This window comes from Hypomesus nipponensis, chromosome 7 (assembly GCF_054491055.1).
Source record: "Hypomesus nipponensis isolate SF chromosome 7, ASM5449105v1, whole genome shotgun sequence".
NCBI classification, from domain to species: domain Eukaryota; kingdom Metazoa; phylum Chordata; class Actinopteri; order Osmeriformes; family Osmeridae; genus Hypomesus; species Hypomesus nipponensis.
In genome coordinates this window covers 17222501-17240000 of record NC_140367.1, presented here as the reverse complement: position 1 = coordinate 17240000, position 17500 = coordinate 17222501, and the positions used below count along the sequence as shown (strand labels likewise).

At 47.0% G+C, this 17500-nt stretch overlaps 34 non-coding genes and 26 pseudogenes across 34 annotated transcripts in view; all 60 read left to right on the top strand.

The window, feature by feature from the left end:
* Positions 1-7, top strand: part of LOC146281302 (5S ribosomal RNA) — a 119-nt gene extending 112 nt beyond the window's left edge. Inside the window, exon 1 of the ribosomal RNA XR_014765493.1 lies at positions 1-7. This exon is cut by the window's left edge and continues 112 nt beyond it. This is a non-coding gene — a ribosomal RNA (5S ribosomal RNA).
* Positions 8-185: 178 nt separating this feature from the next.
* Positions 186-304, top strand: LOC146281301 (5S ribosomal RNA). The gene has a single exon (XR_014764216.1). It is a non-coding gene; the product is annotated as a 5S ribosomal RNA (ribosomal RNA).
* Positions 305-472: 168 nt separating this feature from the next.
* LOC146281300 (5S ribosomal RNA) lies at positions 473-591 on the top strand. Its single transcript, XR_014764215.1, has one exon. It is a non-coding gene; the product is annotated as a 5S ribosomal RNA (ribosomal RNA).
* A 180-nt stretch (positions 592-771) lies between these two features.
* Positions 772-890, top strand: LOC146281299 (5S ribosomal RNA). Its single transcript, XR_014764214.1, has one exon. It is a non-coding gene; the product is annotated as a 5S ribosomal RNA (ribosomal RNA).
* Positions 891-1064: 174 nt separating this feature from the next.
* Positions 1065-1173, top strand: LOC146281298 (5S ribosomal RNA; annotated as a pseudogene).
* Positions 1174-1363: 190 nt separating this feature from the next.
* Positions 1364-1482, top strand: LOC146281297 (5S ribosomal RNA; annotated as a pseudogene).
* A 176-nt stretch (positions 1483-1658) lies between these two features.
* Positions 1659-1777, top strand: LOC146281296 (5S ribosomal RNA). Its single transcript, XR_014764213.1, has one exon. It is a non-coding gene; the product is annotated as a 5S ribosomal RNA (ribosomal RNA).
* A 192-nt stretch (positions 1778-1969) lies between these two features.
* LOC146281295 (5S ribosomal RNA) lies at positions 1970-2078 on the top strand (annotated as a pseudogene).
* Positions 2079-2258: 180 nt separating this feature from the next.
* Positions 2259-2377, top strand: LOC146281294 (5S ribosomal RNA). The gene has a single exon (XR_014764212.1). It is a non-coding gene; the product is annotated as a 5S ribosomal RNA (ribosomal RNA).
* A 176-nt stretch (positions 2378-2553) lies between these two features.
* LOC146281293 (5S ribosomal RNA) lies at positions 2554-2672 on the top strand. Its single transcript, XR_014764211.1, has one exon. It is a non-coding gene; the product is annotated as a 5S ribosomal RNA (ribosomal RNA).
* A 178-nt stretch (positions 2673-2850) lies between these two features.
* Positions 2851-2969, top strand: LOC146281292 (5S ribosomal RNA). The gene has a single exon (XR_014764210.1). It is a non-coding gene; the product is annotated as a 5S ribosomal RNA (ribosomal RNA).
* Positions 2970-3145: 176 nt separating this feature from the next.
* LOC146281291 (5S ribosomal RNA) lies at positions 3146-3264 on the top strand. The gene has a single exon (XR_014763041.1). It is a non-coding gene; the product is annotated as a 5S ribosomal RNA (ribosomal RNA).
* A 192-nt stretch (positions 3265-3456) lies between these two features.
* On the top strand, positions 3457-3575 carry LOC146281290 (5S ribosomal RNA). The gene has a single exon (XR_014764619.1). It is a non-coding gene; the product is annotated as a 5S ribosomal RNA (ribosomal RNA).
* A 176-nt stretch (positions 3576-3751) lies between these two features.
* On the top strand, positions 3752-3870 carry LOC146281289 (5S ribosomal RNA). Its single transcript, XR_014764846.1, has one exon. It is a non-coding gene; the product is annotated as a 5S ribosomal RNA (ribosomal RNA).
* Positions 3871-4052: 182 nt separating this feature from the next.
* Positions 4053-4171, top strand: LOC146281288 (5S ribosomal RNA). Its single transcript, XR_014764208.1, has one exon. It is a non-coding gene; the product is annotated as a 5S ribosomal RNA (ribosomal RNA).
* Positions 4172-4349: 178 nt separating this feature from the next.
* LOC146281287 (5S ribosomal RNA) lies at positions 4350-4468 on the top strand. The gene has a single exon (XR_014764207.1). It is a non-coding gene; the product is annotated as a 5S ribosomal RNA (ribosomal RNA).
* Positions 4469-4648: 180 nt separating this feature from the next.
* On the top strand, positions 4649-4767 carry LOC146281286 (5S ribosomal RNA). The gene has a single exon (XR_014764206.1). It is a non-coding gene; the product is annotated as a 5S ribosomal RNA (ribosomal RNA).
* Positions 4768-4945: 178 nt separating this feature from the next.
* LOC146281285 (5S ribosomal RNA) lies at positions 4946-5064 on the top strand (annotated as a pseudogene).
* Positions 5065-5240: 176 nt separating this feature from the next.
* Positions 5241-5359, top strand: LOC146281284 (5S ribosomal RNA). The gene has a single exon (XR_014762708.1). It is a non-coding gene; the product is annotated as a 5S ribosomal RNA (ribosomal RNA).
* A 347-nt stretch (positions 5360-5706) lies between these two features.
* LOC146281283 (5S ribosomal RNA) lies at positions 5707-5815 on the top strand (annotated as a pseudogene).
* Positions 5816-5999: 184 nt separating this feature from the next.
* Positions 6000-6108, top strand: LOC146281282 (5S ribosomal RNA; annotated as a pseudogene).
* A 170-nt stretch (positions 6109-6278) lies between these two features.
* On the top strand, positions 6279-6397 carry LOC146281281 (5S ribosomal RNA). Its single transcript, XR_014764205.1, has one exon. It is a non-coding gene; the product is annotated as a 5S ribosomal RNA (ribosomal RNA).
* A 172-nt stretch (positions 6398-6569) lies between these two features.
* LOC146281280 (5S ribosomal RNA) lies at positions 6570-6688 on the top strand (annotated as a pseudogene).
* Positions 6689-6866: 178 nt separating this feature from the next.
* On the top strand, positions 6867-6985 carry LOC146281279 (5S ribosomal RNA). The gene has a single exon (XR_014764204.1). It is a non-coding gene; the product is annotated as a 5S ribosomal RNA (ribosomal RNA).
* Positions 6986-7171: 186 nt separating this feature from the next.
* LOC146281278 (5S ribosomal RNA) lies at positions 7172-7280 on the top strand (annotated as a pseudogene).
* A 170-nt stretch (positions 7281-7450) lies between these two features.
* On the top strand, positions 7451-7569 carry LOC146281277 (5S ribosomal RNA). The gene has a single exon (XR_014764203.1). It is a non-coding gene; the product is annotated as a 5S ribosomal RNA (ribosomal RNA).
* A 182-nt stretch (positions 7570-7751) lies between these two features.
* On the top strand, positions 7752-7870 carry LOC146281276 (5S ribosomal RNA). Its single transcript, XR_014764202.1, has one exon. It is a non-coding gene; the product is annotated as a 5S ribosomal RNA (ribosomal RNA).
* Positions 7871-8042: 172 nt separating this feature from the next.
* On the top strand, positions 8043-8161 carry LOC146281275 (5S ribosomal RNA; annotated as a pseudogene).
* Positions 8162-8337: 176 nt separating this feature from the next.
* Positions 8338-8456, top strand: LOC146281274 (5S ribosomal RNA). Its single transcript, XR_014764201.1, has one exon. It is a non-coding gene; the product is annotated as a 5S ribosomal RNA (ribosomal RNA).
* Positions 8457-8638: 182 nt separating this feature from the next.
* On the top strand, positions 8639-8757 carry LOC146281273 (5S ribosomal RNA). Its single transcript, XR_014764200.1, has one exon. It is a non-coding gene; the product is annotated as a 5S ribosomal RNA (ribosomal RNA).
* Positions 8758-8933: 176 nt separating this feature from the next.
* LOC146281272 (5S ribosomal RNA) lies at positions 8934-9052 on the top strand (annotated as a pseudogene).
* Positions 9053-9228: 176 nt separating this feature from the next.
* Positions 9229-9347, top strand: LOC146281271 (5S ribosomal RNA; annotated as a pseudogene).
* Positions 9348-9517: 170 nt separating this feature from the next.
* LOC146281270 (5S ribosomal RNA) lies at positions 9518-9636 on the top strand (annotated as a pseudogene).
* A 176-nt stretch (positions 9637-9812) lies between these two features.
* LOC146281269 (5S ribosomal RNA) lies at positions 9813-9931 on the top strand (annotated as a pseudogene).
* Positions 9932-10111: 180 nt separating this feature from the next.
* LOC146281268 (5S ribosomal RNA) lies at positions 10112-10230 on the top strand (annotated as a pseudogene).
* Positions 10231-10406: 176 nt separating this feature from the next.
* Positions 10407-10525, top strand: LOC146281267 (5S ribosomal RNA). The gene has a single exon (XR_014764199.1). It is a non-coding gene; the product is annotated as a 5S ribosomal RNA (ribosomal RNA).
* Positions 10526-10711: 186 nt separating this feature from the next.
* LOC146281266 (5S ribosomal RNA) lies at positions 10712-10830 on the top strand. Its single transcript, XR_014764197.1, has one exon. It is a non-coding gene; the product is annotated as a 5S ribosomal RNA (ribosomal RNA).
* Positions 10831-11010: 180 nt separating this feature from the next.
* Positions 11011-11129, top strand: LOC146281265 (5S ribosomal RNA; annotated as a pseudogene).
* Positions 11130-11295: 166 nt separating this feature from the next.
* Positions 11296-11404, top strand: LOC146281264 (5S ribosomal RNA; annotated as a pseudogene).
* Positions 11405-11592: 188 nt separating this feature from the next.
* Positions 11593-11701, top strand: LOC146281263 (5S ribosomal RNA; annotated as a pseudogene).
* Positions 11702-11875: 174 nt separating this feature from the next.
* On the top strand, positions 11876-11994 carry LOC146281262 (5S ribosomal RNA). The gene has a single exon (XR_014764196.1). It is a non-coding gene; the product is annotated as a 5S ribosomal RNA (ribosomal RNA).
* A 172-nt stretch (positions 11995-12166) lies between these two features.
* On the top strand, positions 12167-12285 carry LOC146281261 (5S ribosomal RNA; annotated as a pseudogene).
* Positions 12286-12461: 176 nt separating this feature from the next.
* On the top strand, positions 12462-12580 carry LOC146281260 (5S ribosomal RNA). The gene has a single exon (XR_014764195.1). It is a non-coding gene; the product is annotated as a 5S ribosomal RNA (ribosomal RNA).
* Positions 12581-12758: 178 nt separating this feature from the next.
* LOC146281259 (5S ribosomal RNA) lies at positions 12759-12877 on the top strand. Its single transcript, XR_014764194.1, has one exon. It is a non-coding gene; the product is annotated as a 5S ribosomal RNA (ribosomal RNA).
* A 166-nt stretch (positions 12878-13043) lies between these two features.
* Positions 13044-13152, top strand: LOC146281258 (5S ribosomal RNA; annotated as a pseudogene).
* A 188-nt stretch (positions 13153-13340) lies between these two features.
* LOC146281257 (5S ribosomal RNA) lies at positions 13341-13449 on the top strand (annotated as a pseudogene).
* Positions 13450-13623: 174 nt separating this feature from the next.
* Positions 13624-13742, top strand: LOC146281256 (5S ribosomal RNA). Its single transcript, XR_014764193.1, has one exon. It is a non-coding gene; the product is annotated as a 5S ribosomal RNA (ribosomal RNA).
* Positions 13743-13914: 172 nt separating this feature from the next.
* On the top strand, positions 13915-14033 carry LOC146281255 (5S ribosomal RNA; annotated as a pseudogene).
* Positions 14034-14213: 180 nt separating this feature from the next.
* On the top strand, positions 14214-14332 carry LOC146281254 (5S ribosomal RNA). The gene has a single exon (XR_014764192.1). It is a non-coding gene; the product is annotated as a 5S ribosomal RNA (ribosomal RNA).
* A 182-nt stretch (positions 14333-14514) lies between these two features.
* Positions 14515-14623, top strand: LOC146281253 (5S ribosomal RNA; annotated as a pseudogene).
* A 174-nt stretch (positions 14624-14797) lies between these two features.
* On the top strand, positions 14798-14906 carry LOC146281252 (5S ribosomal RNA; annotated as a pseudogene).
* Positions 14907-15090: 184 nt separating this feature from the next.
* LOC146281251 (5S ribosomal RNA) lies at positions 15091-15199 on the top strand (annotated as a pseudogene).
* Positions 15200-15373: 174 nt separating this feature from the next.
* On the top strand, positions 15374-15492 carry LOC146281250 (5S ribosomal RNA). Its single transcript, XR_014764191.1, has one exon. It is a non-coding gene; the product is annotated as a 5S ribosomal RNA (ribosomal RNA).
* A 172-nt stretch (positions 15493-15664) lies between these two features.
* On the top strand, positions 15665-15783 carry LOC146281249 (5S ribosomal RNA; annotated as a pseudogene).
* Positions 15784-15963: 180 nt separating this feature from the next.
* LOC146281248 (5S ribosomal RNA) lies at positions 15964-16082 on the top strand. Its single transcript, XR_014764190.1, has one exon. It is a non-coding gene; the product is annotated as a 5S ribosomal RNA (ribosomal RNA).
* Positions 16083-16264: 182 nt separating this feature from the next.
* On the top strand, positions 16265-16373 carry LOC146281247 (5S ribosomal RNA; annotated as a pseudogene).
* Positions 16374-16547: 174 nt separating this feature from the next.
* On the top strand, positions 16548-16666 carry LOC146281246 (5S ribosomal RNA). The gene has a single exon (XR_014764469.1). It is a non-coding gene; the product is annotated as a 5S ribosomal RNA (ribosomal RNA).
* A 180-nt stretch (positions 16667-16846) lies between these two features.
* Positions 16847-16965, top strand: LOC146281245 (5S ribosomal RNA). Its single transcript, XR_014764468.1, has one exon. It is a non-coding gene; the product is annotated as a 5S ribosomal RNA (ribosomal RNA).
* Positions 16966-17145: 180 nt separating this feature from the next.
* On the top strand, positions 17146-17264 carry LOC146281244 (5S ribosomal RNA). The gene has a single exon (XR_014764189.1). It is a non-coding gene; the product is annotated as a 5S ribosomal RNA (ribosomal RNA).
* Positions 17265-17450: 186 nt separating this feature from the next.
* Positions 17451-17500, top strand: part of LOC146281243 (5S ribosomal RNA) — a 119-nt gene continuing 69 nt past the window's right edge. Inside the window, exon 1 of the ribosomal RNA XR_014764188.1 lies at positions 17451-17500. This exon is cut by the window's right edge and continues 69 nt beyond it. This is a non-coding gene — a ribosomal RNA (5S ribosomal RNA).

Sequence of the window (17500 nt, the reverse complement as noted above, 5' to 3'; positions counted from 1 at the left end):
GTATGCTCTTTTGCTCATTCACTTAGAAACTGAAATCTTGCAATATGCACAAGTAGTCCTTCATGAAAGGGGCTGGAAGCTGTTTTCATTTTGACACGAGAGAGAGAGAGAGAGAGAGAGACCACCTTGCATTGTCAATTGCTAAATCTGTATATGGATAAGTAGCCTATGGTTGTCAACTTATTTCGTACGGCCATACCAGCCTGGCAACGCCCGATCTCGTCTGATCTCGGAAGCTAAGCAGGGTCGGGCCTGGTTAGTACTTGGATGGGAGACCGCCTGGGAATACCAGGTGCTGTATGCTCATTCACTTAGAAACTGAAATCTTGCAATATGCACAAGTAGTCCTTCATGAAAGGGGCTGGAAGCTGTTTTCATTTTGACACGAGAGAGAGAGAGAGAGAGAGACCACCTTGCATTGTCAATTGCTAAATCTGTATATGGATAAGTAGCCTATGGTTGTCAACTTATTTCGTACGGCCATACCAGCCTGGCAACGCCCGATCTCGTCTGATCTCGGAAGCTAAGCAGGGTCGGGCCTGGTTAGTACTTGGATGGGAGACCGCCTGGGAATACCAGGTGCTGTATGCTCTTTTGCTCATTCACTTAGAAACTGAAATTTTGCAATATGCACAAGTAGTCCTTCATGAAAGGGGCTGGAAGCTGTTTTCATTTTGACACGAGAGAGAGAGAGAGAGAGAGAGAGACCACCTTGCATTGTCAATTGCCAAATCTGTATATGGATAAGTAGCCTATGGTTGTCAACTTATTTCGTACGGCCATACCAGCCTGGCAACGCCCGATCTCGTCTGATCTCGGAAGCTAAGCAGGGTCGGGCCTGGTTAGTACTTGGATGGGAGACCGCCTGGGAATACCAGGTGCTGTATGCTCTTTTGCTCATTCACTTAGAAACTGAAATCTTGCAATATGCACAAGTAGTCCTTCATGAAAGGGGCTGGAAGCTGTTTTCATTTTGACACGAGAGAGAGAGAGAGAGAGACCACCTTGCATTGTCAATTGCCAAATCTGTATATGGATAAGTAGCCTATGGTTGTCAACTTATTTCGTACGGCCATACCAGCCTGGCAACGCCTGATCTCGGAAGCTAAGCAGGGTCGGGCCTGGTTAGTACTTGGATGGGAGACCGCCTGGGAATACCAGGTGCTGTATGCTCTTTTGCTCATTCACTTAGAAACTGAAATCTTGCAATATGCACAAGTAGTCCTTCATGAAAGGGGCTGGAAGCTGTTTTCATTTTGACACGAGAGAGAGAGAGAGAGAGAGAGAGAGAGAGAGAGACCACCTTGCATTGTCAATTGCTAAATCTGTATATGGATAAGTAGCCTATGGTTGTCAACTTATTTCGTACGGCCATACCAGCCTGGCAACGCCCAATCTCGTCTGATCTCGGAAGCTAAGCAGGGTCGGGCCTGGTTAGTACTTGGATGGGAGACCGCCTGGGAATACCAGGTGCTGTATGCTCTTTTGCTCATTCACTTAGAAACTGAAATCTTGCAATATGCACAAGTAGTCCTTCATGAAAGGGGCTGGAAGCTGTTTTCATTTTGACACGAGAGAGAGAGAGAGAGAGAGACCACCTTGCATTGTCAATTGCCAAATCTGTATATGGATAAGTAGCCTATGGTTGTCAACTTATTTCGTACGGCCATACCAGCCTGGCAACGCCCGATCTCGTCTGATCTCGGAAGCTAAGCAGGGTCGGGCCTGGTTAGTACTTGGATGGGAGACCGCCTGGGAATACCAGGTGCTGTATGCTCTTTTGCTCATTCACTTAGAAACTGAAATCTTGCAATATGCACAAGTAGTCCTTCATGAAAGGGGCTGGAAGCTGTTTTCATTTTGACACGAGAGAGAGAGAGAGAGAGAGAGAGAGAGAGAGAGAGACCACCTTGCATTGTCAATTGCTAAATCTGCATATGGATAAGTAGCCTATGGTTGTCAACTTATTTCGTACGGCCATACCAGCCTGGCAACGCCTGATCTCGGAAGCTAAGCAGGGTCGGGCCTGGTTAGTACTTGGATGGGAGACCGCCTGGGAATACCAGGTGCTGTATGCTCTTTTGCTCATTCACTTAGAAACTGAAATCTTGCAATATGCACAAGTAGTCCTTCATGAAAGGGGCTGGAAGCTGTTTTCATTTTGACACGAGAGAGAGAGAGAGAGAGAGAGAGACCACCTTGCATTGTCAATTGCTAAATCTGTATATGGATAAGTAGCCTATGGTTGTCAACTTATTTCGTACGGCCATACCAGCCTGGCAACGCCCGATCTCGTCTGATCTCGGAAGCTAAGCAGGGTCGGGCCTGGTTAGTACTTGGATGGGAGACCGCCTGGGAATACCAGGTGCTGTATGCTCTTTTGCTCATTCACTTAGAAACTGAAATCTTGCAATATGCACAAGTAGTCCTTCATGAAAGGGGCTGGAAGCTGTTTTCATTTTGACACGAGAGAGAGAGAGAGAGAGAGACCACCTTGCATTGTCAATTGCTAAATCTGTATATGGATAAGTAGCCTATGGTTGTCAACTTATTTCGTACGGCCATACCAGCCTGGCAACGCCCGATCTCGTCTGATCTCGGAAGCTAAGCAGGGTCGGGCCTGGTTAGTACTTGGATGGGAGACCGCCTGGGAATACCAGGTGCTGTATGCTCTTTTGCTCATTCACTTAGAAACTGAAATCTTGCAATATGCACAAGTAGTCCTTCATGAAAGGGGCTGGAAGCTGTTTTCATTTTGACACGAGAGAGAGAGAGAGAGAGAGAGACCACCTTGCATTGTCAATTGCCAAATCTGTATATGGATAAGTAGCCTATGGTTGTCAACTTATTTCGTACGGCCATACCAGCCTGGCAACGCCCGATCTCGTCTGATCTCGGAAGCTAAGCAGGGTCGGGCCTGGTTAGTACTTGGATGGGAGACCGCCTGGGAATACCAGGTGCTGTATGCTCTTTTGCTCATTCACTTAGAAACTGAAATCTTGCAATATGCACAAGTAGTCCTTCATGAAAGGGGCTGGAAGCTGTTTTCATTTTGACACGAGAGAGAGAGAGAGAGAGAGACCACCTTGCATTGTCAATTGCCAAATCTGTATATGGATAAGTAGCCTATGGTTGTCAACTTATTTCGTACGGCCATACCAGCCTGGCAACGCCCGATCTCGTCTGATCTCGGAAGCTAAGCAGGGTCGGGCCTGGTTAGTACTTGGATGGGAGACCGCCTGGGAATACCAGGTGCTGTATGATCTTTTGCTCATTCACTTAGAAACTGAAATCTTGCAATATGCACAAGTAGTCCTTCATGAAAGGGGCTGGAAGCTGTTTTCATTTTGACACGAGAGAGAGAGAGAGAGAGAGAGAGAGAGAGAGAGAGACCACCTTGCATTGTCAATTGCTAAATCTGTATATGGATAAGTAGCCTATGGTTGTCAACTTATTTTGTACGGCCATACCAGCCTGGCAACGCCCGATCTCGTCTGATCTCGGAAGCTAAGCAGGGTCGGGCCTGGTTAGTACTTGGATGGGAGACCGCCTGGGAATACCAGGTGCTGTATGCTCTTTTGCTCATTCACTTAGAAACTGAAATCTTGCAATATGCACAAGTAGTCCTTCATGAAAGGGGCTGGAAGCTGTTTTCATTTTGACACGAGAGAGAGAGAGAGAGAGAGACCACCTTGCATTGTCAATTGCTAAATCTGTATATGGATAAGTAGCCTATGGTTGTCAACTTATTTCGTACGGCCATACCAGCCTGGCAACGCCTGATCTCGTCTGATCTCGGAAGCTAAGCAGGGTCGGGCCTGGTTAGTACTTGGATGGGAGACCGCCTGGGAATACCAGGTGCTGTATGCTCTTTTGCTCATTCACTTAGAAACTGAAATCTTGCAATATGCACAAGTAGTCCTTCATGAAAGGGGCTGGAAGCTGTTTTCATTTTGACACGAGAGAGAGAGAGAGAGAGAGAGAGAGACTACCTTGCATTGTCAATTGCTAAATCTGTATATGGATAAGTAGCCTATGGTTGTCAACTTATTTCGTACGGCCATACCAGCCTGGCAACGCCCGATCTCGTCTGATCTCGGAAGCTAAGCAGGGTCGGGCCTGGTTAGTACTTGGATGGGAGACCGCCTGGGAATACCAGGTGCTGTATGCTCTTTTGCTCATTCACTTAGAAACTGAAATCTTGCAATATGCACAAGTAGTCCTTCATGAAAGGGGCTGGAAGCTGTTTTCATTTTGACACGAGAGAGAGAGAGAGAGAGAGAGACTACCTTGCATTGTCAATTGCTAAATCTGTATATGGATAAGTAGCCTATGGTTGTCAACTTATTTCGTACGGCCATACCAGCCTGGCAACGCCCGATCTCGTCTGATCTCGGAAGCTAAGCAGGGTCGGGCCTGGTTAGTACTTGGATGGGAGACCGCCTGGGAATACCAGGTGCTGTATGCTCTTTTGCTCATTCACTTAGAAACTGAAATCTTGCAATATGCACAAGTAGTCCTTCATGAAAGGGGCTGGAAGCTGTTTTCATTTTGACACGAGAGAGAGAGAGAGAGAGAAAGAGACCACCTTGCATTGTCAATTGCTAAATCTGTATATGGATAAGTAGCCTATGGTTGTCAACTTATTTCGTACGGCCATACCAGCCTGGCAACGCCCGATCTCGTCTGATCTCGGAAGCTAAGCAGGGTCGGGCCTGGTTAGTACTTGGATGGGAGACCGCCTGGGAATACCAGGTGCTGTATGCTCTTTTGCTCATTCACTTAGAAACTGAAATCTTGCAATATGCACAAGTAGTCCTTCATGAAAGGGGCTGGAAGCTGTTTTCATTTTGACACGAGAGAGAGAGAGAGAGAGAGAGACCACCTTGCATTGTCAATTGCTAAATCTGTATATGGATAAGTAGCCTATGGTTGTCAACTTATTTCGTACGGCCATACCAGCCTGGCAACGCCCGATCTCGTCTGATCTCGGAAGCTAAGCAGGGTCGGGCCTGGTTAGTACTTGGATGGGAGACAGCCTGGGAATACCAGGTGCTGTATGCTCTTTTGCTCATTCACTTAGAAACTGAAATCTTGCAATATGCACAAGTAGTCCTTCTTGAAAGGGGCTGGAAGCTGTTTTCATTTTGACACGAGAGAGAGAGAGAGAGAGAGACCACCTTGCATTGTCAATTGCCAAATCTGTATATGGATAAGTAGCCTATGGTTGTCAACTTATTGCGTACGGCCATACCAGCCTGGCAACGCCCGATCTCGTCTGATCTCGGAAGCTAAGCAGGGTCGGGCCTGGTTAGTACTTGGATGGGAGACCGCCTGGGAATACCAGGTGCTGTATGCTCTTTTGCTCATTCACTTAGAAACTGACATCTTGCAATATGCACAAGTAGTCCTTCTTGAAAGGGGCTGGAAGCTGTTTTCATTTTGACACGAGAGAGAGAGAGAGAGAGAGAGCTAAGCAGGGTCGGGCCTGGTTAGTACTTGGATGGGAGACCGCCTGGGAATACCAAGTGCTGTATGCTCTTTTGCTCATTCACTTAGAAACTGAAATCTTGCAATATGCACAAGTAGTCCTACATGAAAGGGGCTGGAAGCTGTTTTCATTTTGACACGAGAGAGAGAGACCACCTTGCATTGTCAATTGCCAAATCTGTATATGGATAAGTAGCCTATGGTTGTCAACTTATTTCGTACGGCCATACCAGCCTGGCAACGCCTGATCTCGGAAGCTAAGCAGGGTCGGGCCTGGTTAGTACTTGGATGGGAGACCGCCTGGGAATACCAGGTGCTGTATGCTCTTTTGCTCATTCACTTAGAAACTGAAATCTTGCAATATGCACAAGTAGTCCTTCATGAAAGGGGCTGGAAGCTGTTTTCATTTTGACACGAGAGAGAGAGAGAGAGAGAGAGAGAGAGACCACCTTGCATTGTCAATTGCTAAATCTGTATATGGATAGGTAGCCTATGGTTGTCAACTTATTTCGTATGGCCATACCAGCCTGGCAACGCCTGATCTCGGAAGCTAAGCAGGGTCGGGCCTGGTTAGTACTTGGATGGGAGACCGCCTGGGAATACCAGGTGCTGTATGCTCTTTTGCTCATTCACTTAGAAACTGAAATCTTGCAATATGCACAAGTAGTCCTTCATGAAAGGGGCTGGAAGCTGTTTTCATTTTGACACGAGAGAGAGAGAGAGACCACCTTGCATTGTCAATTGCTAAATCTGTATATGGATAAGTAGCCTATGGTTGTCAACTTATTTCGTACGGCCATACCAGCCTGGCAACGCCCGATCTCGTCTGATCTCGGAAGCTAAGCAGGGTCGGGCCTGGTTAGTACTTGGATGGGAGACCGCCTGGGAATACCAGGTGCTGTATGCTCTTTTGCTCATTCACTTAGAAACTGAAATCTTGCAATATGCACAAGTAGTCCTTCATAAAAGGGGCTGGAAGCTGTTTTCATTTTGACACGAGAGAGAGAGAGAGAGACCACCTTGCATTGTCAATTGCTAAATCTGTATATGGATAAGTAGCCTATGGTTGTCAACTTATTTCGTACGGCCATACCAGCCTGGCAACGCCCAATCTCGTCTGATCTCGGAAGCTAAGCAGGGTCGGGCCTGGTTAGTACTTGGATGGGAGACCGCCTGGGAATACCAGGTGCTGTATGCTCTTTTGCTCATTCACTTAGAAACTGACATCTTGCAATATGCACAAGTAGTCCTTCTTGAAAGGGGCTGGAAGCTGTTTTCATTTTGACACGAGAGAGAGAGAGAGAGAGAGAGACCACCTTGCATTGTCAATTGCCAAATCTGTATATGGATAAGTAGCCTATGGTTGTCAACTTATTTCGTACGGCCATACCAGCCTGGCAACGCCCGATCTCGTCTGATCTCGGAAGCTAAGCAGGGTCGGGCCTGGTTAGTACTTGGATGGGAGACCGCCTGGGAATACCAGGTGCTGTATGCTCTTTTGCTCATTCACTTAGAAACTGAAATCTTGCAATATGCACAAGTAGTCCTTCATGAAAGGGGCTGGAAGCTGTTTTCATTTTGACACGAGAGAGAGAGAGAGAGAGAGAGAGAGAGAGACCACCTTGCATTGTCAATTGCTAAATCTGTATATGGATAGGTAGCCTATGGTTGTCAACTTATTTCGTATGGCCATACCAGCCTGGCAACGCCTGATCTCGGAAGCTAAGCAGGGTCGGGCCTGGTTAGTACTTGGATGGGAGACCGCCTGGGAATACCAGGTGCTGTATGCTCTTTTGCTCATTCACTTAGAAACTGAAATCTTGCAATATGCACAAGTAGTCCTTCATGAAAGGGGCTGGAAGCTGTTTTCATTTTGACACGAGAGAGAGAGAGAGACCACCTTGCATTGTCAATTGCTAAATCTGTATATGGATAAGTAGCCTATGGTTGTCAACTTATTTCGTACGGCCATACCAGCCTGGCAACGCCCGATCTCGTCTGATCTCGGAAGCTAAGCAGGGTCGGGCCTGGTTAGTACTTGGATGGGAGACCGCCTGGGAATACCAGGTGCTGTATGCTCTTTTGCTCATTCACTTAGAAACTGAAATCTTGCAATATGCACAAGTAGTCCTTCATGAAATGGGCTGGAAGCTGTTTTCATTTTGACACGGGAGAGAGAGAGAGAGAGAGAGAGAGACCACCTTGCATTGTCAATTGCTAAATCTGTATATGGATAAGTAGCCTATGGTTGTCAACTTATTTCGTACGGCCATACCAGCCTGGCAACGCCCGATCTCGTCTGATCTCGGAAGCTAAGCAGGGTCGGGCCTGGTTAGTACTTGGATGGGAGACCGCCTGGGAATACCAGGTGCTGTATGCTCTTTTGCTCATTCACTTAGAAACTGAAATCTTGCAATATGCACAAGTAGTCCTTCATAAAAGGGGCTGGAAGCTGTTTTCATTTTGACACGAGAGAGAGAGAGAGAGACCACCTTGCATTGTCAATTGCTAAATCTGTATATGGATAAGTAGCCTATGGTTGTCAACTTATTTCGTACGGCCATACCAGCCTGGCAACGCCCAATCTCGTCTGATCTCGGAAGCTAAGCAGGGTCGGGCCTGGTTAGTACTTGGATGGGAGACCGCCTGGGAATACCAGGTGCTGTATGCTCTTTTGCTCATTCACTTAGAAACTGACATCTTGCAATATGCACAAGTAGTCCTTCTTGAAAGGGGCTGGAAGCTGTTTTCATTTTGACACGAGAGAGAGAGAGAGAGAGAGACCACCTTGCATTGTCAATTGCCAAATCTGTATATGGATAAGTAGCCTATGGTTGTCAACTTATTTCGTACGGCCATACCAGCCTGGCAACGCCCGATCTCGTCTGATCTCGGAAGCTAAGCAGGGTCGGGCCTGGTTAGTACTTGGATGGGAGACCGCCTGGGAATACCAGGTGCTGTATGCTCTTTTGCTCATTCACTTAGAAACTGAAATCTTGCAATATGCACAAGTAGTCCTTCATGAAATGGGCTGGAAGCTGTTTTCATTTTGACACGGGAGAGAGAGAGAGAGAGAGAGAGAGACCACCTTGCATTGTCAATTGCTAAATCTGTATATGGATAAGTAGCCTATGGTTGTCAACTTATTTCGTACGGCCATACCAGCCTGGCAACGCCCGATCTCGTCTGATCTCGGAAGCTAAGCAGGGTCGGGCCTGGTTAGTACTTGGATGGGAGACCGCCTGGGAATACCAGGTGCTGTATGCTCTTTTGCTCATTCACTTAGAAACTGACATCTTGCAATATGCACAAGTAGTCCTTCATAAAAGGGGCTGGAAGCTGTTTTCATTTTGACACGAGAGAGAGAGAGAGAGAGAGACCACCTTGCATTGTCAATTGCTAAATCTGTATATGGATAAGTAGCCTATGGTTGTCAACTTATTTCGTACGGCCATACCAGCCTGGCAACGCCCAATCTCGTCTGATCTCGGAAGCTAAGCAGGGTCGGGCCTGGTTAGTACTTGGATGGGAGACCGCCTGGGAATACCAGGTGCTGTATGCTCTTTTGCTCATGCACTTAGAAACTGACATCTTGCAATATGCACAAGTAGTCCTTCTTGAAAGGGGCTGGAAGCTGTTTTCATTTTGACACGAGAGAGAGAGAGAGAGAGAGACCACCTTGCATTGTCAATTGCCAAATCTGTATATGGATAAGTAGCCTATGGTTGTCAACTTATTTCGTACGGCCATACCAGCCTGGCAACGCCCAATCTCGTCTGATCTCGGAAGCTAAGCAGGGTCGGGCCTGGTTAGTACTTGGATGGGAGACCGCCTGGGAATACCAGGTGCTGTATGCTCTTTTGCTCATTCACTTAGAAACTGAAATCTTGCAATATGCACAAGTAGTCCTTCATGAAAGGGGCTGGAAGCTGTTTTCATTTTGACACGAGAGAGAGAGAGAGACCACCTTGCATTGTCAATTGCTAAATCTGTATATGGATAAGTAGCCTATGGTTGTCAACTTATTTTGTACGGCCATACCAGCCTGGCAACGCCCAATCTCGTCTGATCTCGGAAGCTAAGCAGGGTCGGGCCTGGTTAGTACTTGGATGGGAGACCGCCTGGGAATACCAGGTGCTGTATGCTCTTTTGCTCATTCACTTAGAAACTGACATCTTGCAATATGCACAAGTAGTCCTTCTTGAAAGGGGCTGGAAGCTGTTTTCATTTTGACACGAGAGAGAGAGAGAGAGAGAGACCACCTTGCATTGTCAATTGCTAAATCTGTATATGGATAAGTAGCCTATGGTTGTCAACTTATTTCGTACGGCCATACCAGCCTGGCAACGCCCGATCTCGTCTGATCTCGGAAGCTAAGCAGGGTCGGGCCTGGTTAGTACTTGGATGGGAGAACGCCTGGGAATACCAGGTGCTGTATGCTCTTTTGCTCATTCACTTAGAAACTGACATCTTGCAATATGCACAAGTAGTCCTTCATAAAAGGGGCTGGAAGCTGTTTTCATTTTGACACGAGAGAGAGAGAGAGAGAGAGAGAGACCACCTTGCATTGTCAATTGCTAAATCTGTATATGGATAAGTAGCCTATGGTTGTCAACTTATTTCGTACGGCCATACCAGCCTGGCAACGCCCAATCTCGTCTGATCTCGGAAGCTAAGCAGGGTCGGGCCTGGTTAGTACTTGGATGGGAGACCGCCTGGGAATACCAGGTGCTGTATGCTCTTTTGCTCATGCACTTAGAAACTGACATCTTGCAATATGCACAAGTAGTCCTTCTTGAAAGGGGCTGGAAGCTGTTTTCATTTTGACACGAGAGAGAGAGAGAGAGAGAGACCACCTTGCATTGTCAATTGCCAAATCTGTATATGGATAAGTAGCCTATGGTTGTCAACTTATTTCGTACGGCCATACCAGCCTGGCAACGCCCGATCTCGTCTGATCTCGGAAGCTAAGCAGGGTCGGGCCTGGTTAGTACTTGGATGGGAGACCGCCTGGGAATACCAGGTGCTGTATGCTCTTTTGCTCATTCACTTAGAAACTGAAATCTTGCAATATGCACAAGTAGTCCTTCATGAAAGGGGCTGGAAGCTGTTTTCATTTTGACACGGGAGAGAGAGAGAGAGAGAGAGAGAGAGAGACCACCTTGCATTGTCAATTGCCAAATCTGTATATGGATAAGTAGCCTATGGTTGTCAACTTATTTCGTACGGCCATACCAGCCTGGCAACGCCCGATCTCGTCTGATCTCGGAAGCTAAGCAGGGTCGGGCCTGGTTAGTACTTGGATGGGAGACCGCCTGGGAATACCAGGTGCTGTATGCTCTTTTGCTCATTCACTTAGAAACTGACATCTTGCAATATGCACAAGTAGTCCTTCATGAAAGGGGCTGGAAGCTGTTTTCATTTTGACACGAGAGAGAGAGAGAGAGAGAGAGAGACCACCTTGCATTGTCAATTGCCAAATCTGTATATGGATAAGTAGCCTATGGTTGTCAACTTATTTTGTACGGCCATACCAGCCTGGCAACGCCCGATCTTGTCTGATCTCGGAAGCTAAGCAGGGTCGGGCCTGGTTAGTACTTGGATGGGAGACCGCCTGGGAATACCAAGTGCTGTATGCTCTTTTGCTCATTCACTTAGAAACTGAAATCTTGCAATATGCACAAGTAGTCCTTCATGAAAGGGGCTGGAAGCTGTTTTCATTTTGACACGAGAGAGAGAGACCACCTTGCATTGTCAATTGCCAAATCTGTATATGGATAAGTAGCCTATGGTTGTCAACTTATTTCGTACGGCCATACCAGCCTGGCAACGCCTGATCTCGGAAGCTAAGCAGGGTCGGGCCTGGTTAGTACTTGGATGGGAGACCGCCTGGGAATACCAGGTGCTGTATGCTCTTTTGCTCATTCACTTAGAAACTGAAATCTTGCAATATGCACAAGTAGTCCTTCATGAAAGGGGCTGGAAGCTGTTTTCATTTTGACACGAGAGAGAGAGAGAGAGAGAGAGAGAGAGAGAGACCACCTTGCATTGTCAATTGCTAAATCTGTATATGGATAGGTAGCCTATGGTTGTCAACTTATTTCGTACGGCCATACCAGCCTGGCAACGCCTGATCTCGGAAGCTAAGCAGGGTCGGGCCTGGTTAGTACTTGGATGGGAGACCGCCTGGGAATACCAGGTGCTGTATGCTCTTTTGCTCATTCACTTAGAAACTGAAATCTTGCAATATGCACAAGTAGTCCTTCATGAAAGGGGCTGGAAGCTGTTTTCATTTTGACACGAGAGAGAGAGAGAGAGAGACCACCTTGCATTGTCAATTGCTAAATCTGTATATGGATAAGTAGCCTATGGTTGTCAACTTATTTCGTACGGCCATACCAGCCTGGCAACGCCCGATCTCGTCTGATCTCGGAAGCTAAGCAGGGTCGGGCCTGGTTAGTACTTGGATGGGAGACCGCCTGGGAATACCAGGTGCTGTATGCTCTTTTGCTCATTCACTTAGAAACTGAAATCTTGCAATATGCACAAGTAGTCCTTCATAAAAGGGGCTGGAAGCTGTTTTCATTTTGACACGAGAGAGAGAGAGAGAGACCACCTTGCATTGTCAATTGCTAAATCTGTATATGGATAAGTAGCCTATGGTTGTCAACTTATTTCGTACGGCCATACCAGCCTGGCAACGCCCAATCTCGTCTGATCTCGGAAGCTAAGCAGGGTCGGGCCTGGTTAGTACTTGGATGGGAGACCGCCTGGGAATACCAGGTGCTGTATGCTCTTTTGCTCATTCACTTAGAAACTGACATCTTGCAATATGCACAAGTAGTCCTTCTTGAAAGGGGCTTGAAGCTGTTTTCATTTTGACACGAGAGAGAGAGAGAGAGAGAGACCACCTTGCATTGTCAATTGCCAAATCTGTATATGGATCAGTAGCCTATGGTTGTCAACTTATTTCGTACGGCCATACCAGCCTGGCAACGCCCGATCTCGTCTGATCTCGGAAGCTAAGCAGGGTCGGGCCTGGTTAGTACTTGGATGGGAGACCGCCTGGGAATACCAGGTGCTGTATGCTCTTTTGCTCATTCACTTAGAAACTGAAATCTTGCAATATGCACAAGTAGTCCTTCATGAAAGGGGCTGGAAGCTGTTTTCATTTTGACACAAGAGAGAGAGAGAGAGAGAGAGACCACCTTGCATTGTCAATTGCTAAATCTGTATATGGATAAGTAGCCTATGGTTGTCAACTTATTTCGTACGGCCATACCAGCCTGGCAACGCCCGATCTCGTCTGATCTCGGAAGCTAAGCAGGGTCGGGCCTGGTTAGTACTTGGATGGGAGACCGCCTGGGAATACCAGGTGCTGTATGCTCTTTTGCTCATTCACTTAGAAACTGAAATCTTGCAATATGCACAAGTAGTCCTTCATGAAAGGGGCTGGAAGCTGTTTTCATTTTGACACGAGAGAGAGAGACCACCTTGCATTGTCAATTGCCAAATCTGTATATGGATAAGTAGCCTATGGTTGTCAACTTATTTCGTACGGCCATACCAGCCTGGCAACGCCTGATCTCGGAAGCTAAGCAGGGTCGGGCCTGGTTAGTACTTGGATGGGAGACCGCCTGGGAATACCAGGTGCTGTATGCTCTTTTGCTCATTCACTTAGAAACTGAAATCTTGCAATATGCACAAGTAGTCCTTCATGAAAGGGGCTGGAAGCTGTTTTCATTTTGACACGAGAGAGAGAGAGAGAGAGAGAGAGAGAGAGAGACCACCTTGCATTGTCAATTGCTAAATCTGTATATGGATAGGTAGCCTATGGTTGTCAACTTATTTCGTACGGCCATACCAGCCTGGCAACGCCTGATCTCGGAAGCTAAGCAGGGTCGGGCCTGGTTAGTACTTGGATGGGAGACCGCCTGGGAATACCAGGTGCTGTATGCTCTTTTGCTCATTCACTTAGAAACTGAAATCTTGCAATATGCACAAGTAGTCCTTCATGAAAGGGGCTGGAAGCTGTTTTCATTTTGACACGAGAGAGAGAGAGAGAGAGACCACCTTGCATTGTCAATTGCTAAATCTGTATATGGATAAGTAGCCTATGGTTGTCAACTTATTTCGTACGGCCATACCAGCCTGGCAACGCCCGATCTCGTCTGATCTCGGAAGCTAAGCAGGGTCGGGCCTGGTTAGTACTTGGATGGGAGACCGCCTGGGAATACCAGGTGCTGTATGCTCTTTTGCTCATTCACTTAGAAACTGAAATCTTGCAATATGCACAAGTAGTCCTTCATAAAAGGGGCTGGAAGCTGTTTTCATTTTGACACGAGAGAGAGAGAGAGAGACCACCTTGCATTGTCAATTGCTAAATCTGTATATGGATAAGTAGCCTATGGTTGTCAACTTATTTCGTACGGCCATACCAGCCTGGCAACGCCCAATCTCGTCTGATCTCGGAAGCTAAGCAGGGTCGGGCCTGGTTAGTACTTGGATGGGAGACCGCCTGGGAATACCAGGTGCTGTATGCTCTTTTGCTCATTCACTTAGAAACTGACATCTTGCAATATGCACAAGTAGTCCTTCTTGAAAGGGGCTTGAAGCTGTTTTCATTTTGACACGAGAGAGAGAGAGAGAGAGAGAGAGACCACCTTGCATTGTCAATTGCCAAATCTGTATATGGATCAGTAGCCTATGGTTGTCAACTTATTTCGTACGGCCATACCAGCCTGGCAACGCCCGATCTCGTCTGATCTCGGAAGCTAAGCAGGGTCGGGCCTGGTTAGTACTTGGATGGGAGACCGCCTGGGAATACCAGGTGCTGTATGCTCTTTTGCTCATTCACTTAGAAACTGAAATCTTGCAATATGCACAAGTAGTCCTTCATGAAAGGGGCTGGAAGCTGTTTTCATTTTGACACGAGAGAGAGAGAGAGAGAGAGAGAGAGACCACCTTGCATTGTCAATTGCTAAATCTGTATATGGATAGGTAGCCTATGGTTGTCAACTTATTTCGTATGGCCATACCAGACTGGCAACGCCTGATCTCGGAAGCTAAGCAGGGTCGGGCCTGGTTAGTACTTGGATGGGAGACCGCCTGGGAATACCAGGTGCTGTATGCTCTTTTGCTCATTCACTTAGAAACTGAAATCTTGCAATATGCACAAGTAGTCCTTCATGAAAGGGGCTGGAAGCTGTTTTCATTTTGACACGAGAGAGAGAGAGAGAGAGACCACCTTGCATTGTCAATTGCTAAATCTGTATATGGATAAGTAGCCTATGGTTGTCAACTTATTTCGTACGGCCATACCAGCCTGGCAACGCCTGATCTCGGAAGCTAAGCAGGGTCGGGCCTGGTTAGTACTTGGATGGGAGACCGCCTGGGAATACCAGGTGCTGTATGCTCTTTTGCTCATTCACTTAGAAACTGAAATCTTGCAATATGCACAAGTAGTCCTTCATGAAAGGGGCTGGAAGCTGTTTTCATTTTGACACGAGAGAGAGAGAGAGAGAGAGAGAGAGAGACCACCTTGCATTGTCAATTGCTAAATCTGTATATGGATAGGTAGCCTATGGTTGTCAACTTATTTCGTACGGCCATACCAGCCTGGCAACGCCTGATCTCGGAAGCTAAGCAGGGTCGGGCCTGGTTAGTACTTGGATGGGAGACCGCCTGGGAATACCAGGTGCTGTATGCTCTTTTGCTCATTCACTTAGAAACTGAAATCTTGCAATATGCACAAGTAGTCCTTCATGAAAGGGGCTGGAAGCTGTTTTCATTTTGACACGAGAGAGAGAGAGAGAGAGACCACCTTGCATTGTCAATTGCTAAATCTGTATATGGATAAGTAGCCTATGGTTGTCAACTTATTTCGTACGGCCATACCAGCCTGGCAACGCCCGATCTCGTCTGATCTCGGAAGCTAAGCAGGGTCGGGCCTGGTTAGTACTTGGATGGGAGACCGCCTGGGAATACCAGGTGCTGTATGCTCTTTTGCTCATTCACTTAGAAACTGAAATCTTGCAATATGCACAAGTAGTCCTTCATAAAAGGGGCTGGAAGCTGTTTTCATTTTGACACGAGAGAGAGAGAGAGAGACCACCTTGCATTGTCAATTGCTAAATCTGTATATGGATAAGTAGCCTATGGTTGTCAACTTATTTCGTACGGCCATACCAGCCTGGCAACGCCCAATCTCGTCTGATCTCGGAAGCTAAGCAGGGTCGGGCCTGGTTAGTACTTGGATGGGAGACCGCCTGGGAATACCAGGTGCTGTATGCTCTTTTGCTCATTCACTTAGAAACTGACATCTTGCAATATGCACAAGTAGTCCTTCTTGAAAGGGGCTTGAAGCTGTTTTCATTTTGACACGAGAGAGAGAGAGAGAGAGAGAGAGACCACCTTGCATTGTCAATTGCCAAATCTGTATATGGATCAGTAGCCTATGGTTGTCAACTTATTTCGTACGGCCATACCAGCCTGGCAACGCCCGATCTCGTCTGATCTCGGAAGCTAAGCAGGGTCGGGCCTGGTTAGTACTTGGATGGGAGACCGCCTGGGAATACCAGGTGCTGTATGCTCTTTTGCTCATTCACTTAGAAACTGAAATCTTGCAATATGCACAAGTAGTCCTTCATGAAAGGGGCTGGAAGCTGTTTTCATTTTGACACGAGAGAGAGAGAGAGAGAGAGAGAGAGACCACCTTGCATTGTCAATTGCTAAATCTGTATATGGATAGGTAGCCTATGGTTGTCAACTTATTTCGTATGGCCATACCAGACTGGCAACGCCTGATCTCGGAAGCTAAGCAGGGTCGGGCCTGGTTAGTACTTGGATGGGAGACCGCCTGGGAATACCAGGTGCTGTATGCTCTTTTGCTCATTCACTTAGAAACTGAAATCTTGCAATATGCACAAGTAGTCCTTCATGAAAGGGGCTGGAAGCTGTTTTCATTTTGACACGAGAGAGAGAGAGAGAGAGACCACCTTGCATTGTCAATTGCTAAATCTGTATATGGATAAGTAGCCTATGGTTGTCAACTTATTTCGTACGGCCATACCAGCCTGGCAACGCCCGATCTCGTCTGATCTCGGAAGATAAGCAGGGTCGGGCCTGGTTAGTACTTGGATGGGAGACCGCCTGGGAATACCAGGTGCTGTATGCTCTTTTGCTCATTCACTTAGAAACTGAAATCTTGCAATATGCACAAGTAGTCCTTCATGAAAGGGGCTGGAAGCTGTTTTCATTTTGACACGAGAGAGAGAGAGAGAGAGAGAGAGACCACCTTGCATTGTCAATTGCTAAATCTGTATATGGATAAGTAGCCTATGGTTGTCAACTTATTTCGTACGGCCATACCAGCCTGGCAACGCCCGATCTCGTCTGATCTCGGAAGATAAGCAGGGTCGGGCCTGGTTAGTACTTGGATGGGAGACCGCCTGGGAATACCAGGTGCTGTATGCTCTTTTGCTCATTCACTTAGAAACTGAAATCTTGCAATATGCACAAGTAGTCCTTCATAAAAGGGGCTGGAAGCTGTTTTCATTTTGACACGAGAGAGAGAGAGAGAGAGAGAGAGACCACCTTGCATTGTCAATTGCCAAATCTGTATATGGATAAGTAGCCTATGGTTGTCAACTTATTTCGTACGGCCATACCAGCCTGGCAACGCCCGATCTCGTCTGATCTCGGAAGCTAAGCAGGGTCGGGCCTGGTTAGTACTTGGATGGGAGACCGCCTGGGAATACCAGGTGCTGTATGCTCTTTTGCTCATTCACTTAGAAACTGAAATCTTGCAATATGCACAAGTAGTCCTTCATGAAAGGGGCTGGAAGCTGTTTTCATTTTGACACGGGAGAGAGAGAGAGAGAGAGAGAGAGAGAGACCACCTTGCATTGTCAATTGCCAAATCTGTATATGGATAAGTAGCCTATGGTTGTCAACTTATTTCGTACGGCCATACCAGCCTGGCAACGCCCGATCTCGTCTGATCTCGGAA